General features: G+C 27.1%; 1 long non-coding RNA gene across 6 annotated transcripts; it reads right to left on the reverse strand.

Annotated features, from left to right (window-relative positions):
• Window positions 1–4,079: 4,079 nt before the first annotated feature.
• Window positions 4,080–20,440, reverse strand: LOC132934392 (uncharacterized). Of its 6 annotated transcripts, none has more exons than XR_009663024.1 (5): window positions 20,012–20,440; window positions 19,792–19,868; window positions 17,214–17,366; window positions 16,619–16,729; window positions 4,080–5,483 (listed from the first exon to the last, which is right to left on the reverse strand). It is a non-coding gene; the product is annotated as an uncharacterized LOC132934392 (long non-coding RNA). The 6 variants fall into 6 exon arrangements; XR_009663021.1 differs by having other exon boundaries at window positions 19,707–19,868; window positions 20,012–20,437; XR_009663025.1 differs by lacking the exon at window positions 19,792–19,868 and having other exon boundaries at window positions 20,012–20,434.
• Window positions 20,441–21,560: the final 1,120 nt, after the last annotated feature.

Raw genomic sequence — 21,560 nt, forward strand, 5'->3', positions numbered from 1 at the left:
ACGGAAGCAACAAATGTCTGTGTAGCATCTTCTTAAGTACAGGGTATAATGTAGGTAGTGTTTGAAAATGTCATAAAATTTAAAATTGTAAAATATTTCAGTACTTTAATACATTTTTTTTTTTTAAATAAGTTTATATTTACATTTAATTGTAATAAATTATCTTCATAATGTTATGGTATATTTATACAATTATACCTAACCTTTTGTTCACTTATGTTTTTCTCTCTAAGTCTTGAGCATAATAACTGCTGAGCTATAATAATTTAAATATTGGAAGCAAAATAAAAAAGGTGGGTAAGTGGATGTCGCTCTGCTGTACCGTAGGTTACAAGTTGGTCACTTTAATGGATGGTGTTAAATTTGAATTCAATGATGTAATATCATTGTATAAGAAAAACGATTCTGAGCGAAAACGGTCAGACAGCCTATTTACTAATTATATTTGACGATATTTTTGTGAATAAAGTAATTTATATATTTACCTTTTTTACGTGGAACCTTGTTTTGAATTTTAAATCCTTAACTATAAAAGTTTAACTACAAAATAATTATTAAATTTTAAGTTTGATAAATTTTGTCAAAATTCGAACTTTAAATGCTTATAAAAAAAATTATGCCTATGTATTTTTAATAATTTTCAACTGCTATTGTAACTATATATCAGAAGCCTTGCATTCATTTTCACGCTTTTTTAACCTACAAATAAAATTGTATTGATATTTATAAAAAATAAAACTAAAAAACTAAAAAACTGACAATGTCCGTTAACAGCTCAAAAAGAGTCAAATTATTTAAAAAAAATGTATGGTGTATAGAAAATGCTAATATTACAAAAATTCATAAAATTCGAAAATTTTTCATGTATCTACAGTTATACGTTTTTGAATAACAATAAAATAACAAAACCACTACATGAGAGCAATCGAGTGAATATCCAATATCGTAAAAATATGAATTTCAAACGCTCATAAAAATTTAATTTGATTTGCTTGTAGACATTTTTTTTTTGATAAAGGTAGACAAACTTATGAGGAATATTGTATTACATTTTGAAATCTTAGATTTAAAAACAAAAATGTTTATGAATTCTCAACTCAAAATAATTTGCTAATTTTTCAAATGTCATTGTAACAATATAGTAGTTGCCTTGTATTAAATTTTCAAGCTTTTTTAACCAACAAATAAAGTTTTATTGACATTCATAGAAAAAAAGACAAATAAAATTAGAAACAGAAAATGTTCCTAAACAGTTCAAAACAAATCAAAATATTTTGAAAATTTTATCGTATATAGAAAAAGCAAATATAAACGACCAATGAAAATGTCATGTATATACGTTAATTTGTTTCAAAATTACACCAAAATCGATTTTGTCAAAAACCGATTTTTCGTAGAAATTCCCGTTTTTCCTTAATTTTTATGTTGTTTTTCCCAGCGCTTTTGAAAACTATTGAGAATTTTATAATTTGACCTCCCGAATGCACCAACTAGATTCACTTTCCCATCGAACAATAGATACTGTTCAAGAAAACGATGCAGTTTTACTGCCCCAAACCGTGATAACAGACACAAAAAAAAAAAATTAAAAAAATACACATCATTGTAAAATCAATACATTCATCGTTCCACTCAGAATCTAAAAAAAGAAATATACTTAACCCTTGGTAGGTATTATACATTTAAAATGGCATTCAACATATGTATACTGGCAAAAAAACATACAAAAATGTTTAAATTACACAAATACACAATATTATACATATAATATAGATACTATAGACTATAGTAATATGTCAACCACAGCACTCATTTTCCATTTATGATTTCCAATTATTTTAGAAGCCCTACCAATTTCATTTTTAATATTTTTAGTGTACAGTTAATGTGTTATAATATAATATGAATATGTATATGGAAATTATTTAATCACACAGAGCAAATGTCTAGTAGAAAATAACTTAAAAGAGTCGAAGTTCTGAATACCTATACAACGTACCTGTATTCCGGTATTCGTATATAATATTATATTATTATGCATAACATAAATAGACAATAGATGTCATAAAATAATAAACGATCGAAACGCTACTCGAAATGAAAGCGGTTAAAGGAGAAAAAACGTACGATTTCACGATTTTATAATATTAAATAATTACGGACGACGTTTTCTACCATAAATATACTTCAAATGAAAATGACAGGAGATATTTTTTGTTGTATTTTAGATTTTGTTCCTTACGGTTTAAAGTTCGGAAAATGTAATTCGGTTAAAAACATTCGTAAAAACTTGAAATTTGGGTTGTTTAGTTATATTGTCCATACCTAGACATGGTAAAATTTTCAAAATATTTGAGCGACTTATGAGCTTTTTCTTTTCTTTTATATTTTTTTCATTTTTATGATATTTCCTAATTATAAATTATAACTATAATTATATAATTTACCTATTTATATAAATCGTTCTTAAGCTGTTCTTAAAACGCTTTGTTTATCACCGTAGAAACGAATAAAATTAAATAAAAAAAATTCCCTCGTCCGCTCAGAATCGTTTTTTATTGAATGCAATCATTGCATTCAAATCGAATACAGTAAAATACTAAAATTACACTATCCTGTCCGTTGCCCGAAGGGATGATAGACAAACATCCACCACCGAAATACACCAACCTACTAAATTTTAGAGTTGGATCCCAAAAAGTGCTGGGTGGTAAAGTCGAAATCCTCTTAATTTTTTTGAAATTCCATATTATCGATCCGTCATAGATTTTTAGTTTCCGGGATATACGGTCCGGATAAATAATTTCCGGGATTATACGTGAATAAAAAATCCGGAAATACATACATTCCGGACAAATACAGTCTTATGTTTTTTTAGATTCCGGTCATACAATACGGTCTGGACAAGTACATTCCAGGTTTATCGGAACGGATGAAGACGTTTCAGAATTAAAATATTCCAGAATTATACGTTTTTTTATATTCCGGACATAATATACGTTCCGGAATTTATACTTTCGACTGTACATTTTCCGAAATTTATGACCTTCCTAAATAATGTATCAAACCGTTGTGGAGTGGTAGGTAAGCCGGTAACTGGACGGATACCTACGGTATGTCGATTATGTCGATATTGATCCATAATAATTAGGTATGTTCGAAAGTCAATATGTTTATTTTTTTCTAGAATTTTAGGATGTTGTGTTGTATGTATTTATATTTTTGATTAAAAAACTCTCTTAAATTAAAATAATACTCTCGTTATTTTACTAGAATATTACTCATATAATTGAAAATCAAATTTACTTTTTAACTCTAATTAATTATTATGCAGAAGTATAATTAAAATATAAATCCAAATAATTTGAGAGGATTAGATGATGATTAGTTTCTGTTAAACACAATACAAATCTAAATTGATCACGTTTTAATAAAACATGGTATTTAGCATAATATTAAGATAAGACTATGATACTATATATGTATTTTGTCATAAGAATATAACCTTCCAAGCTGCTTGTATGGTTTTTATTCACATAGTATTAATTTTTTTAAGGAAAAAATAAATAATAGATCAACCCTTTTCTGATTGAAATTAATTAATTTGTTTTTGTGTTCTAGATGGAATTTAATTATCTGAAAATATTCAGTTGTCCACGAGTTATGCATATTCCTGTGAAGTTGTTATTGTCCGCTGAAATACCCTAAACGGTCAACTATATTTTATCACCTCCTGACATGTACTATCGAGTGCGTGGGCGTAACCATCTACACTAATACACAAACACACAGTACACACTCACGAGATCGTGCGACTACGTAACGATATGTCAATTAGGTTGCCAATAATTTGCTCCTTAATAAATAGCCAGCACCGGGTGCCTTAATTAAAAATTACTAATAAAGAAAATCACAATAATGGTACTAAATTTACCAATTTAATTAACTCCAATTGCATATTGTAGTCTTGATGGAGGAATGTAACTTATTTTAAATGTGTAGGTACTATAAATTTAATTTTATCTGTGTATAACATAAATTATGTCTAATATAAATTAAATGTCATCTGTGTAAAATAAATATAAAATATAAATTATAATACCATATTGTTTACTACAACAAATAATATATTTAAACATTTAAATTAAATAAAAGTTATAAACAATTTGTTCAGATGCAACTGCCAATTATAACGAACATCAAGTACAATAATATTCCGAAAAAACATAATATGTTATAAACATAACACAACTGCCTTGACACATGCGACGTTTCGCATTAAAAATAAATTCAAAATTCAAAACAACCTAATTAAATTGTGTTCATTTATATTAAAAATTAATCAACAAGAATGATATATTATAATTAAACTTACAACTTATTGTTTAAATATAATATTTGATTTTTATATTTCTTTGTACTTGTGAAAATGTTTTCTGAATATTAGTACATTATTAAAATATCTAAAACATTAATGTTTAAGTGGAAATGTTAAAAAGCTATATTTTGCTTATAATGTTATGAATAGAAACATAATTTTTTTACCATAATAATTTTATCATAATTTTAATGAATCTTTAAAAAATGTTATTATAATATTATTACTAAAATTTTAACATTGTTTGAATTTTGAAGAAACATAATTTAGTTGTCAGGTCAATTTACATAAGAAATTTTTAAGACAAAGTACTTTATTTTTTTTCTGCGTAGTGACTTTATTTGAAATTAATAATATTAATTATATCTGAGAATAGGTGACACCAATAATAATAAAAAGAGAGTTTTCTTAAAGGTAATTAAGTGGTTTTATTTTACATGGCATCAAAACAACAAATAATATAATAGGTTTTTTTTTTTGGTGGGGGGGGGGATAATAATAATATAAAATATCAGTCATGGGAATATGATAATTGGGGGCAACATGGCAAATACATTTGTATATAATACAATTTGGGGATTATGAGGATAAATCTGGATATATTTTAACATGACAGCTAATATTATGGTATTTTTGCGTTTAGGCTCCAATGGATACTCGTGCATTGCGCAAAATATGATTCATTTGTATAGTTTTCTGTAAGAAAAAATATTTTAATATTTGTTTGAATACAACGGACCGCGTTGCAAAAAATGGGAAGGTATACGGGAGAGTATACTTGACAACAGGTGAATTGATTTGTATCCAATGGATTGTCGTTTGTCGCTGCTACGCCCGCCAGGGCACTTATTGTTGTTGTTCAGGTAATTATGGTTGTACTATACGATGGCATCAAAATATATTGGATACGATGAAAAAACGGTCGAAAACGAGGTGCCGGTGTGGTATGCTTCCTCGGGTTGAGACTTGATGGAGCTGGTCAGCGGTCTCGGACAAAATGCATTGAGTATCCGAGTCATGTTTGGCAATCCAGACCGTGGGCTGGTTGAAGAATTTTCGTCGGCCGGGAGGACTTTGTACAATAACAGGGAAACAGCCATTTTGCCTTAAAAATAAAAATTCAAAACAACCTAATAAATTGTGAAAATTTATATTCAAAATTAATAAACAAAAATGATATATATTTCATTTTAATTTATTTTGTTTTTCAAATGATTATGATTCGGCCAACATAATATTTGTGTAAAAATAGTATCTATTCTATTGTTTTAAAACGTCCCGAACTCAGTATTTTTCAACCGTTTAAATATAGAAAGATCCAGTCCAGTCTTGGTCATAAATCATAATTAAAATAGGGTGACCATACGTCCTGTTTTATACAGGATTATCCTTTATTTCGGCTTTGTGTATTGTTGTCCTGACAAACTAATCTCAGGACGCCTTTTGTCCCGTAATTTCAAGTCTGTCCTATATTAATCCCGTTTTCTGCCTTACTGTTAATTTATAATTTTTGAAATTTTTGAAATGACATTATTGAATAGAATAATATAAAAATCTATACTTTTCAATTGTATTTTTGTTTTTACCATTAGTAATTGGATCACATTGTTGTCGACGACGTAAACCGTACGTATAATAGTATATTTACCGATCGGCGCGACCAGCTCATTATCAAATGTGAGCATATTTCTAAATAAATAAATATTAACAATAGCTCAATATTATACCTCTATATGCCGTGCACAAGCGTTATCTTATCGGACAACAAAAAAATAAAATAAATACTTATTAATTTAAAAATATTAATTATTAAATTATTAAAATATATAAATATGATAGTATTGTTGTCCTGTATTTGATTTTTTTAAATATAGTCAGCGGTCACCCTAAATTAAAATGCACTGGTCCGGTCCGGTTCATAAAAATACGGACCAAACAGAGTGAAAATATAATGATAAATAGAAAAATCGTTTTAAAATGTTTCCGAATTGGTACGGTAATATAATTTACATGCAATTATACAATATAAACAATCCATTTCGGAGTTAAGAGGATGTCAACGCACTGTTTGTTTTCTCTATCTGACCCACGCGCAACATAGACAAAACGTCTTTGCGCAGAACCGTTTTTTCTATGTTTTTGTAAAATCACCCATTACAAAAAAGATAGAGAATAATATTTTAGAGGGAATGACATATCGGTTTTATATTTTATTGTTATTTGACTTTGTATTCGACTTTCAAAATAAACAAAAAATGTTGTAAATTTAAATTATGTTTAAATTGTTTTGAAACAATATTTAGAAAAATCGATATTTCATTCCCTCAAAAATATTATTCTTTATCTCTTTTGTGATGAGTGATTTTACTCTAAGATTACTAAAAAACATAGAAAAAACGATTCTGCGCACATGCATTTTGTCTATGTTGCGCGTGGGCTAGAGAGAGAAAACAAATAGTGCGCTGACATCCTCTAAAGCTACCGGTGGCGTAATTACAAATGTTTTATGGGTGGGTATATAAATTTCCCATACGAAATTGACAAATTCTCCCACGTAATAAATTACGCTGATAGCTATCATCGAATACAATGGAGTATACGCATTGTGATTATAGGCTATAGGTATATATACTAATATTATAATAATATGAGTTATAATTTCATATTTTGGAAATATACAATATATAGTTAGGTACTATGTATAATAATTAGTTAAATTGTTATAACTTATAATGCTTGAACTGCACTAATTCTTTTATTGCACTCGCACACTCATAGTTGCATATATTTCAATATAATATTATCATTTCCGTCGCTATCGTGTGACTATATATGTTACGTACATAACTTAGGTGTCATTGACCCGTGTTTGTGACAAATCATATTATTATGAAATATGACACTTATTCAGTGTCAATTTTTTGTGGTTGGATTTCTCTCATAATTGTTATTTATTATTATACATATTATTATTTTATTAAAAGTGTATAAAAAAACAACACAATAATGTGGCTGAAGTACATATATTCAGCTGACCGAGTGGCGTAAGATATCATTATTATATATAGGTAATATAGGTGCTGATTTGAAGTGTAATTCCTTTATATATAATATTATTCGTATGTGTAGTACAGTTAACGACTCAGTTAATTAAGACCATAAAACTTCCAAGACGACTTTCTTGTAATAAATGGGAGTGGATATCAAAACTTAATAATATGAGACGATTGACCATAATAAATGCGAAAAAGCATATGGATTTGTCAAAATAATTGCTTCAAACCCATGGCTATAGAACATACACACAGAAAAATAAATAAGGGGTTATATTTTTGTGCTTATTGAAAACTCGTAATTATATATTATCTAAAACAATAGGATAATGTTACAAACAAATCCATATAGTCTAATCTAATTAATCATATTTTGTTTGCATATTCGTCTGGAAAAAAAAATAAGAAATCGTATCGGTATCACGACTAAACGACTACAGCCCAGTTGTAAAGTTGTTCAATATTTTAATCTTAAACTTTTAAAATAGGTCTAAAAAAGACAATTTCAAGATTTTTTTTTAAAAACAATTTTACATTATTATTTAAAATAAATAAAAAATCCGGAGTTCAATGCGGGCTGTAGAATATAATATTATAATACATACCGTAACCCCTCCTAAATTGGTATTTGACAGTAGATTAGTGAAAAGTATTACAATTGAGGTGGCAAATAAAACATAAAATATAATTTTCAAATTTTATAATGAATAATTGCCGAAAATTCAGTAAAGTTGCACCGGGTCCAAATTCAATTGAAATAGAGATCATCGCTGCTTTTTCAAAATCAGTTGTATCTAATATAAACAATCATTAAACAATATACGAGTGACAATAAAGATAAACGTGATGTTATCGGAATCGTCCAATGTTACACTATTAGTACATTAATACCAATGTTACGCTATATTAGTAAAAATAACAACAAAAAAAAATTGAATGATTAATAGGTATATGCTTCGAAATGTAGTTGCCACAAATTTACAAGTGTCTACTCGTATAATGTATTGTGTAATTTGTCATATCTCATAGCTCGTAATAATAATAATAATTAGGTAATAATTAATATCTTTATAAATTATTTGGCGTACAAATTAACACATTATAATATACTAACAAGATAATATGTCGTTGCACTGCACACTACAAAAATATTAAAAAATATTAACAACTAAGCAAAGAACCGTGACGCTCATGCATATCACATTTCCATAGACATGTTTACTTATATGTCTATGATTAGTACTATTATTACCTATTATTAACATTATTAATTTTATATTCCTATCATGAACTAAGAAGAAATATATACTTCTTATTTCATGATTCCCAATTTTTTGTTATACATTATCATAATGATTGTAATGTTGTCGTATATTGTAACAGGGCCTTGCCCGTTTAATACTTAATAAATACATATATATATATATATATATTATAATATGATATATAAATATAAATAATATCATAAATCAATAATTGTGGGTGTCGTGAGAGAGGAGGTATTTCGTCAGATAATAACTGCGGTCTACGTCTATACGTTGGTCTTATAAATAAATCTATATTAAATATCATACCAACGCCAAAAAATTAAAACCTAAGTTTGTATGTATCTTGACAACTACGCCAATTGTTGTGGGGCTTTTTATAATTTTATCCTACTTTACTTCAATAGCTGATATTATATGATTTATACCGGACCACCGAACGATTTTTTTCGATCGTAACGACCTCGTTTATATTAAGATATTTATATTACCTATAACTTTTGGTGAGAAGCTAATAAAAATAAAATTATTATACGTTAAGGCGCCTCTTCGTGGCTTATTAAAACAATATTGAGACAATTTATAATCTTGTCTTCATCGCCTGTATCTTTGTGTTAGTCATAATTGATTATTAGTGTGAGTGCGGTTCTATATGTGTAAAACATAAAATTATTATTTCGAAGAAATTCGAACTCGTATCAATAACAATAGATTTCATATTTATCGTTAGCGGGCGAACGGCCACGACCATGTTCCATAGCACACGTACGCGTGCGCGTGCACAAGTCAACGAAAGCACTCTCGAAAAATATTTTTGTTCACTGACGACAGTGAATAATGTTAATAAGCTGGCAAAAAATTTACATACTTCTAGTGATCCAATTTCAATTGTGAAAAAATATTTGAATTCGTCAGCCTCTTTTCTGTGATTTGTAGGAAACAGATTTTGGACGTTTTGGATAGTTTACGTATTACGGTTCCAAATTACTTTACTTAATTTCTCAAAATTAACTTGCACTTTAATGTCTTTAAAGTGCTAATAAGACAAAAAAATTAAAAAGTTTTTCCTACAAAACATAGAAAAGAGGCTAACGAGTTGAAATCAGTATTAAAAATTAAAATTGAACTACTAGAAGTATCAGTATGTTTATTTTTCACCAGCTTAGAGGTCTAAATGCATGAAAAATTCAATCGTTTAGAGCCGCGTCGACTCTTATAGTGGCTATATAGTATAAGGGGCAAACTTTAGACAGCTATATCATCTCGTCCCCCGTGGCCACTGTGTCAGTCGTATTAACTCGTAAATTATTATTAATGATTATTTTTGTGAGTGTGGATTCCTTACCCATACTGCAGTTGCGGGTGGACGAGGCGACTACATTATAATATTATAGAACACGACACACGTACGCACATCTAAAGCGGCACATGTCATCGAAAATATTTTTGTACTTACGTGAGTACGCGGCAATAAATTATGCTAATAAGCTGGCAAAAAATCAACATAGTTTTAGTCTAATTTTAATTTTGAAAAAAAAATTGAATTCATTAACTTCTGTTCTAGTTTTTATGTTTGGTAGGTAAAGGAGATAGATTTACGATATTTTTGAAAGTTTATGTACTGCAGTTCCAAAAGAAATTACCTACATAACTTATAAAAATGAATATCTATATGTAGGTACTAGGTATAGGTACTTTAAAGGGCCAATGAGATAAAACATTTAAAAGTTTCCCTATACAAAGAAAAGAGGCAAACATAATATTCAAATAATTAGTATTCAAAATTAAAATTGGAATACTAGAATACCTAGTATATTTATTTTTTTTTCAGCTCATATAGGTCTAAATGCATGAAAAATCCAATAGCTTAGAGACACCATCCCCCTTAAAAATATTTAAGATATATCATATAATATGTAGTCATTATTTTTTTTATAAGGATTTAATGTTCAAATCTCATATAGACAAAACTCATCAAAATCTCAAAATTATGCAAACTTTTTTAGTTCAAAAATGACAAGATTTTTAATTTAACTATACATGTATAATATGTACTATAATACTTGTACTAAATTATATGGTTGACAGGGTTGTTATGTTTAAAATTAAAATTTTGAAAATAATTTGACTCTTTTTGAGCTGTTTACGGACATTGTCAGTTTTCAATTTTTTTAGTTTTTTTTCTATAAATATCAATACAATTTTATTAGTTTGGTAAAAAAGCGTGAAAATTTAATGCAAGGCTCCTGATATAATGTTACAATAGCAGTTGAAAAATATTAAAAATACATAAGCACAATTTTTTTTTATAAGCATTTAAAGTTCAAATTTTGACAAAATGTATCAAATTTAAAATTTAATAACTATTTTGTAGTTAAAAATTTATAAAATTTTCAATTTTGTAGCTAAGGATTGAAAATTTAAAACAAGATTCCACGTAAATAAGTCAATATATAAATTACTTTATTCACAATAATATCATCAAATGTACTTGGTAATATCATAGACTGCCTGACCGTTTTCGCATTTACCCACCTTTTTTTTTTGTTTATTTTGAAAAATGAAAAAATACAGTAACTCTGATGGTTGACAATTTGACATTACTATATGACCTATTTTTATAGTTACAAATATTTTAAAATTGATTATAGTTAGTTACTCTTCAATATTTTTATACCAACCATTTTATATGGTTAAATTGTTTTGAGTGTTATGTATACAATTATAACGGTCGCTACGTGCGATTATCAAAAAATGTTAAGATAATTCTTAATAATTTCGTAAGTTAATAGGGATATACCACGATAGAAGTTATTCATATAAAATAGATTACACTATAACCAAAAACACGCAGTGCTTAAAACATAATATAGGAAAGTGGACTGTAGATTAGATATAATTATATACAAATTTCGAAGAGTAACCTCGGGACCAGCGACAAGTAAAAGGTCTGCCTTGAACCCTTAACCCAACCCGGCAGGAAGTCACAACAAAACCTAATATAAAGTATAATCAGATATAATTTTAAAAGCGTATAAAAGTTATAAAAATGACTTGGAAGTTAGCATTGACTTTTTAAAAGGAATATAGAGCATAATAAATTGTACATGATTTTAACATTCCAATATTTTTCAGTAGGTCAATTATCTATAATATATCTATATCATAAATTCGTAATTATAATTCTAGAGTCCAATCTTAAACATGGTAGGTATTGTTAGGAACCACTGCTAAAATAAATATTTAAAATAAATATAATAATATAAGATATTAATCGATCAGAAATATTGTGCAGATAGGAACTCGCAAGCAGATTGCCTGGATGGCTTAAAAGTAACAACCAAAAATGTTCAAGTACTTTTAAGTCCGATTTTTTGTACCTATAGGTATGCAACGTAAATATCATAAAATATAATATTGTCCCCCCGATCCACCGCTTATCCAGCCCACTACTGATCATACTACGGCAACATTCACTCTCAATCACGATATCATATTATTAAAATTAAAGCACGTTATTACTAATTTCTAGTCGCGTAACAATGATTTATACAAATAATAAGGTATCAACAAAAAATTAGTGATATTCCAATAAAAACACTCCGCCAAACTCCGTGTAAAAAAAAACGCTAAGTAGGTATACAAAATCGGCTTTAAAAGTTGTCATATTTATAGTTAAGTCTTTGAACTATAGATATAATTTATGTTAAAATAATATGCTGAATAATATTGAACTTAGCTTGGTGACGTAAGTTAAAAATTTCAAAATACTATTGCATAATGAGTACATATACTCGCTATAGGTAGGTATACCATCATTGAAAAATGTACAGTGTATATTACTATAACCAAGTCTTTTAAAGTCACCAAGCTAAATTAAATTATTTAGCAGACTATTTTAACATAAATGATATCTACAGTTCAAAGACTTAGCTATAAAATTATAATACAAATTTTAAAGCCATTTTTTTTCTCACATGGAGTTTAGCGGAGTGTTTTTGTTGCGGGGATATACAAGATATATTGAATTTTAAATCACACCATCGTGTTAAGCACATAAATATACTTAGGATTATGAAAAACAAAATTCTGAAATAATATCGTAAGTTATTAAAATTATTATGTAAATCAAACTACTTTTACACGTAAAACATGGGCGGTTGCTCACTTGTCCGCTCTATGACTTATCTGGATAAATAATAATTTTTTTGACTTCGGATTTTTACAAAAATATTTTTATTTTTTCTACCACAATAATACATCAGTAAACATAAAATTAAAAAAAAAATGTTGTGTTGTAACTTTAAAAGAGGGCGGAATTTTCAAAATACTGATAATATAATATTGTTAGGGGCGGCAAAATTTGGTTTTGCCTAGTTCACTATTTTCGCCTGAGCTGGCCCTATGTATGTTTGTCCACTCTATTTCTCGAGAACGAGCTAAACGTACAGAAATAAACAAAATATAATAATCTGAATCAGGATAAGCTCTAATTTATTGTGCATAACGAAGAGCTTTTTCAAAAATTTGGTTGGTCGCCGCCGCAGCGCATTACGCGCGACGTGTATCATTCACGGAGGCGGCGGCGCGGGGTTCGTATAACATCGTCTGAATGACAGTCTAGTATTTGACTCATATTGACTGTAGACTGTTTAATGTTCATTTAGTAGTCCAAAACTCCAAAGTAAACAGTCACTTTATCTAAAAATTAGATTTACAAATAAATTGGTAATTTTGAATATTTCCAAAAACAATTTAATACAAAATATATACAATTTCTAATTTAAAATTGTCAGTTTATATAAAAAAAAAAATGTCATGTTCTAGATACTACTCTATAGTAGATACCTACTTGTAACGCAAAATTCTTATATATAAAAAAAAAATGTTAAATTATTGATTAGAACAAAAGTTATTTCATTTGTCAGGTTTTGCTGTTACATTCTATATAATATATTATGTTATACCTAACTTATAAAGTATGATGTGATTTAAACATTATTTTTACAATAAGTTGTAATATATTATTATTAAATTTAAATTTAAAATTAATTTAATTAATTCAACAAAAAAAAAAAATGATTACTTTCAATACCACGCTTGGGAAATATACGAGTATTTATATTATATTGATACAATTATAACTGTTAGGTACCTAGTAAGATACCATACCCTCCTATGTAGAATCTAAGACCTACGTTACCTACTTAGATATACCAAATTATAACACGTTTAATATAATTGGTTATGAGTTTATGACTTCAGACTAATTAATATTATATACTTTATATACCTATATAATATTATAATTTATAATATTATAAAGTGTCCATTTTTCTACTTTTAATGTTCTACCATATAAAGTAAGGCTATAATAGAACCATAGTGCAATAGGAACCTAGTTCTAAAAGGTACTATATAAAGGTATTATGTAAATGTCATAATGTAGTTGACTCATGAGTGATTTGCTTAGAAATAAGATACAGGCCACTTAAATCATGTTTTAAGTAATTTTCTTTTACAATTTAAAAATAAAAATCTTATTGTTAAATAGGTAATAAAAATGTAAAAACCACGATAGAAACAAAATTTAAAAATATGTAATTGTTCCTGTCATTCTGTCTCTGGCATAAAATTGAAATTAAATAAACTGCACCTTTTCGCATCAAATGAAATCACAACAAAAAATATATTTAGAAATGTAAAAATATTCATTGAAAAACCAATTTTAATAAAAATTACACAATGTATTATAAAAATTATAAAAAATATCCTATTATAAAAAAATGTCATAAATATGAAGTTAAGAACAAAAATAAAAGAACTTTTAACTAAACATACACAATTAAATATTATACCGGGTAATTCTTTTATTATTTAACACTCTTTATTTTAAAAAATATAAATGTTTTTGAAAAAAGAATAAATTTTAACTTTGACAACATACAGTTTTATTTTCATATTCCAAAGCAGAAGTATTTGAATACACACAGGGATGGGCAAGATACTCAAAAATCGATACTAGATACTAATACTTGGATTTGGAGTATCGAGGTACTAGATACTCGATACCTACATTTTAAGTATTTAGGTACTTAATACTCGATACATTTGAAAAAATTAGTCAAAGCCTATGACGCATAGGATTTTTTTTAAATTTTATTTATACACAGTTAAGTAGGTTATGAATCTAGACAAATGCATTTAAATTTAAAATTCCAAATATTAGTATAAATATATTATAAGTCAATCGTTAAATTAAATAAATAAATAATAATAAAAAAAAATTATAGATAGGTATCATATCATATTCTTAAAGACGTAAAGTCCCATTCAACGTGTATATGTGATGCGTCCCAGTACACAGATATAACTTAATATGACTAATAGGTTGAAAAATAATTTCCTACAAGTTGTACTGCAATTAAATTATGGATTTATAAATTTAAATTCACCGTGCATATTATTTTACACATATTATAGTATTATATTAAAACATAGTCAAACAGTCACGGTTGGTAAATAGGCGAGTAAAAATTAATAAAAAATTAATTTTTCAAAGTATCGAGTATTTTTTAACAAAATTATTTTGTGAAATACTCGATACATATTCTAAAAATGTATCTCGATACAAGATACTCGATACTTCATATAATTGTATCGAGATACAAGATACAAGATACGTATCTTAGATACTGCCCAACCCATGATACACAAAATAGAATTTAGGACGAGTAGATTATAAGTTATTAGTTACAAGTATTTTAAGTTTTGAAGTGCACACAAGAGTAGAACGAGGTTACCCCACATTATTTTGGTCCAATACACCGCTCATCTCAACTTTAAAACTTTTTATGAGCCAACAATTGGTTCATAATAAAATAATCACCTAGTGTATATTTATCAAAGGTAAAAATTAAATAACGGTATTAACAGAATGACTGTGCAGATTTTATTATACAACCATATTTAAACATATATTTCAACTAATTTATAATTTGTAATAATATAATAATTTATTATGATCATCTTTATATCAATAAGTAATCCATAAACATTTAAAATTAAAATGATTTCAAAGTAGTGTATTTGTATACATTTAATTAAGCAATACAACTACCTACCTATAATCAATTTGTTTATTAGAGATTATTTAAAATTGTAATAAAAAGTTAAAAGAAATAAAATTTGACTATTATTCTGTTATGAATGTTTATGAGACTTATCGGAATTCAACTGTAAATAGATTAAATAAAATATATAAGTACCTAATAATATTGGTATCACATTTTTCCTTTATTAATGCCTCATAGATAAAATTGTTTAAAATCAGAGGAGCATTTGACTTTATGGTGTGGTGGAAATTAAAAGGGCATTAACCATATTTATGAGTATTTTGAAATTTTATTTTTTATAAAGCTGTATAACTTCAGATCGCAGGGATGATTATTTACCTGAATTATACAACTACAAATCCCCATATATCTCATCTACTCAATTGAATAATTTATTCAATGCAAGACTACATTTAAAATATATATTTTTTTTTTTTTTTATTATTGAACTTAAGCTCGGCAACTATGGACAATAGCTGTTGTAGGGGTTATGAACTGTGGTAGGAGTAAGGTTGGTATGGTAGGTTGATTTTACGATTGTTTTAACGGTTGTTACGGTAGGTAGCAAACACGTGTATGTGTGACAAGGTTTTTAACTACTGGTGGTCACCCATCCGGGAGCTAGTAGCTGTGGCCGTTACTTACTCCAAGTCGCATTCCGCGACTGGTAGCAGCCAACGCGCCACGCCAAGCCACAATATTAAAATATATATTGTAACTAATTAAGTTAAATTATAAATTTATTACTCACTAAGTCAAATTAAATTAAATTATAAATATTTTTAACAAAATATATTAACTGCTTACTTTTTATTTGAGATGTGTAGGAACATGTTGGTATTTATAGGTATTCCATAACATTAATGTCCATTACAACACATTTATTGAGTTTAGTATTAGGGCTAAGAACTGCATTTCCTAAAATAAACAAAAATTGAAAAATATACATAACTATTAAATAAAATAATATACTTAAACTAAATTGAGATTAATAAGGAAAATTTTAGTACGTTAAGACTCTTTAGAGACTGATCATCATGCAATTATTTAGTATCTGTCTCAATACATTGACCTGAATTTGGAATTTATTTTGTAGTCTAAAAATATATTAGGTATACAGTTCAAACTAATGCTACATAACCTACCACTGGTATATTTTAAAATCATTTATTAAAATGTAATCGTGTATCCAGCCCAAAAACATATTTATTTAAAAAAAACTATTATAAGTAATTTGAATAAGAATGAATATTATATTTCAAAAATAAAAATATAACAAAAAGTAGAAAAGTAATCGTATTCCTCATTAGTATGTAGTTGATTAAAATCGACCAGATAAAATATTTTATTAATACACAAAATAAATCATTTTCTAACACCTTACACATCATGAATTACTTACATAAACATTTAATGAAGACAATTTGTTCAATTAGTAGTATATTACATGCTTTAGTATACTTTGGTATTTGAATCCAACATTTTTTTTTAGAATTTTTAATCAACTGTTTTTATTGGTTTGGAAGCTTATTACAGTACAAGGTTGTGTTGTAGTCTATATTGACACCGTAAAATAAACAGATTCTTAAATTATAATGGATTATATAATAATTTTTTTAGCATCGCAGCATTAAATTTAAAACGACCATCCTATTGTTAATTTTGGAAGCTACTAATTGTTGTCAGCTAGTAGCGAGGCTGGGCGAGTTTATGATTTTTTTTAACTCAGTCAAATTAATATGCACCAATAATAAAAAATTAATTTAACTATAGGTAAACTCAGTTAAGTTAAAAGTTAATACACACTTTTTATTAGGTTAAAAAAAAGTTAATTTGTTTATACAATGCTAGGGTACTTAATTTTTTTCCAACCCAAAACTAAATTAAAGGATATAGTGTTAACACTTCATACAGTATTTCCATAAAAGTTATATAGATTCGAATGATATACATTTTTAACTTAAAACAATTTACGAAACATATTTTTTGACATGAAAACAAAATAGACTGAAATAGTGATATATTATAAAATTAAAAACAAAATAAATTAACTTAACTTACTTCTTAAAATGAAAAATTAACTTGCTAATTTCACGTTAATAAAGAAAGAAATTTAGTAATTTAACAGTTAAGTTAATGAAAAGCCAAAAGTAACTAGTTAATGCCTAGCCTTGACTGCTTCACATATATATTATAATATATAGTGTTGATATATACGTAAGTTAACTACTATGAGTACTAGGTATACTACTATGAGTATCCCATATAAATTATTAAATGTTTAACTAAGCACACAAATTGTACTGTATGTACTGTAGGTATACTACTATATTAACTTTTTGACTCGTTAATGCCCAGCCTTGGCTGCTAGGTTGGCTGTATCTGTTTACATTGCACTTAATGCAAACAGATATAACAAACCTAGCAGCTGACAGCAATTAGTAACTTACTAGCTTACAATATAAACAATAAGATAGCTCTTATTTGTGTATTATAAAATCAGTAATTGCAGTAAAGAACTGAAAAAAATTAAAATTAAGTTATGTTATAGAATTCTACTGTTTAAACAACTTTTAAAATAATAAATTACGCATAATGCTTCTAATAGAACACCTTATTTTTGGTTGTCATACTATTATCGACAAAATTTGAATAAATTAAAATACTATCATAAGGTAATTGTAAAAGTATTGGTATTAATTACAAAAAAAAAATTATATATGATTAATTGAGTAATAGGTTATAACAATTATTTGTATATTTTAGTTTTTTGTTTTGCTTTTAAAATAAGAGAATATATTTTTCAATCAATGGCTTGATGTATAATAAGCATATTACATTGACACATGCGAGTAGGTAAGACATCCAGTGATCGCCCTTAACATTATTTAATATAGTTAGGTATTCAAAAGTTACATGATACATTAATTTATTCACTTGAATAATTTACAATTTATGATGTTCATGCACTTATTACATTAATATTTGGAAGTACCTATCATGTTCCTATAATAATCTCATCATTTATTTGTATAGCAAATTAATAGATTTAGCTACCAATCATTGAACAGTATTGTATTTAAATTAAAACATTTGAGTTATAGCTTTTTAAAACCTTAACTACCACCAAACTAACAAATTAAGAATGACAATACTTTGTTTAAGTCCTCATTTCTCAACAATTTAAGATAATTTACTAAAATGCTAATTATAAGTAATTTAAGAAAAATACTAAAACTTTATTTAAAAAAAAAAAATTGTTGTGTTAAGTAAAATGTTTTGACAATTGTTTGTTTGTAGATTTTTAAAATCTTATGTGAAATTATAATATTTTTAATTTACTTAAGGCGCCTGGTGCCGATATCTTTTTGTCCTCAAAAATACACTCTGAGGGAATAACGATACGCCTTGTGGAATCAACCAAATTTCATAATTTTCTTTTTTTAATTGCTAGAGGGAGATATTCTACAGCCCGCATCGTTCTCTGTTTTTCAATATTTTATTTTCAAACTTTATAATATGTCTAAAAATATATAAGATAAAAAGCATTTTTTACAAATATTTTAATACAATTACTTGTAATTTAATACAAAATAAGAGATCGATGCGGGCTGTAGGAAGTCTTCTTCTTTCAGATGAAAAATAGTCATCAAAATCCGACAATTCTACAAAGTCTGAGAGTTATAACCGTGAAGTCATTTTTTTCTCGATATAATACATCCTATCAATCCCCCCTAAATAAGTATTGGGTAATAGAATAGTAGAAAAGTATTATAATTGAGGTGGCAACTAAAATATAAAATTTAATTTTCAAATTTTATAGAATTGCGGAAAATTTGAAAACCCTTAATATAACTTATAATTCATAACTATTCATGCATTTATAATAATTAACCTTTAACAGTGACATCTAGATCATTTTAAATCATGTTTGTTTATATTTTATATTGTATTTTGAATCCAAATTAAATGTTTTTTACTTGATATAGGTAAACAGTTAGTGTTTTTTTATATGTTATCAATTTAGCTAATTTTGTGTCGCATGCTATACTGGCACCTTAAACAGAATAATCAGTATAATTATGTTAAGTATAATATATATATTATAATATAATAGTATATAGTATATAGTATATAGTATAATATATATTTATTAATAAAAAACACTATAAGACATAATATATATATATCGTATCTTACCATAATATATAGATTCGGCAATACAGTACAGTATCATATTTGTTTAAAATTAAAATATTTAAGTTATACATTTTTACTGTTTAAACTACTATTTTATTAGCAAACATTGCTTAAAAATATGTTTATTGAAGCCTGAACTATGGAGGCTTAAAAAACAAAGAAACACGTCATTCATTACCTACCTACTCGTCATCGATGTTTTAACTTATATAAATTGTCAAATCTCAATAATGTATTTTTTGATATTATATTTCTTGTATCATGCAGGTTCAGTGTTCATTATCATTTTGTGTGTTGATAATTTATTGATAAGATGAATGAAATATTTTTTTTAGAATTGATAAAGAATATTATAATACTTTGCAACGTTTCGCTCTTCGAACGAACGTACGTCCAGCCATGACAAGATAGATGGTGCCGTACGAGAAAACAATAATAAAAAGACGAAAGAAAAACGTGTTGGTGGTTGTGTGTGTTTGGATACAGACATAAGAGTAGAGAAAAAATAACAAAACAAACGTCGGCTATCGCGATGACGACCGGATGATGGTGGGGTGCTCGACGCTCGTAATTACGTTAAATTACATTTATTTATTAAAATTCACAAATAAACTTATAGGTGCGGAGATAGGAAAACGGGACGATTTTAGTTTAGCAACCTATCGATTTTCAATTTTTTTTTTTCCCAAATTGTGTGTTTAAGGGTGCTTTCACTGCTTTCTAAGAATGTAAAAAAAAAAAGCCCGGACAAATTTAGTTTTGAAGTTATTGATCGGAAACTTTAAAAACTTCATTTTTTCGGTAAGTAGAAGATTAAGTACTCAATTTAGTTTAAACAGTCTAAACAGCAAGCTTGGCAATTAGCATGTGGGTTACCTGGCTAAATTTTGAATTTGGTCGAGGGATAATTTCGATTTGCCAGTGAGATTTAAATTTGTCCGGGCTTTTTTTTTTTACATTCTTATAAAGCACCTTGAAACACACAATTTGGGGGAAAAAAAAATTTGAAAATCGATAGGTTGCTAAACTAGAATTATGCCCGAAACACGTATAGTTTGTCACATTACAACTTTGTTATCATTTCTATCATTTTTGGTAATATAAATGAATAACTAATAACAGCAGTATTGCAATAGGTATATACTATATGTTATAATAATTATATTATAACGTAGGTAACCTAGGTACCTACTTATTTTGTTTAGATATCGTTTTAGTTCCAAATTCCAAATTTTTTCTTGCTTCCAACATCATTATTTTATCCATTATTTGTTGACAATGTGTTGTACAAAATATGTGTTGACAAATTAGATTTTTACAAGCTGTAGGTACCCACCGAATATGAAATTACAGTTACACAAATTTGTTTATTTACCATTCAATCAATTTTATCTGGCCCTTGCTACATTTTCAAACAACTTTTTCAACTTCATACAATCTTAACATTATTCTGTAGGTTGGTAAGTAGTAAGTACCTACTACCCATACAGAAATGTCATTGTTCTTAAATAATAAATTCGTTCAATAATCGTATGGCCAGTGGCGTAGA

The sequence above is a fragment of the Metopolophium dirhodum genome, chromosome 1, assembly GCF_019925205.1.
Source record: "Metopolophium dirhodum isolate CAU chromosome 1, ASM1992520v1, whole genome shotgun sequence".
In the NCBI taxonomy this organism is placed as follows: Eukaryota; Metazoa; Arthropoda; class Insecta; order Hemiptera; family Aphididae; genus Metopolophium; species Metopolophium dirhodum.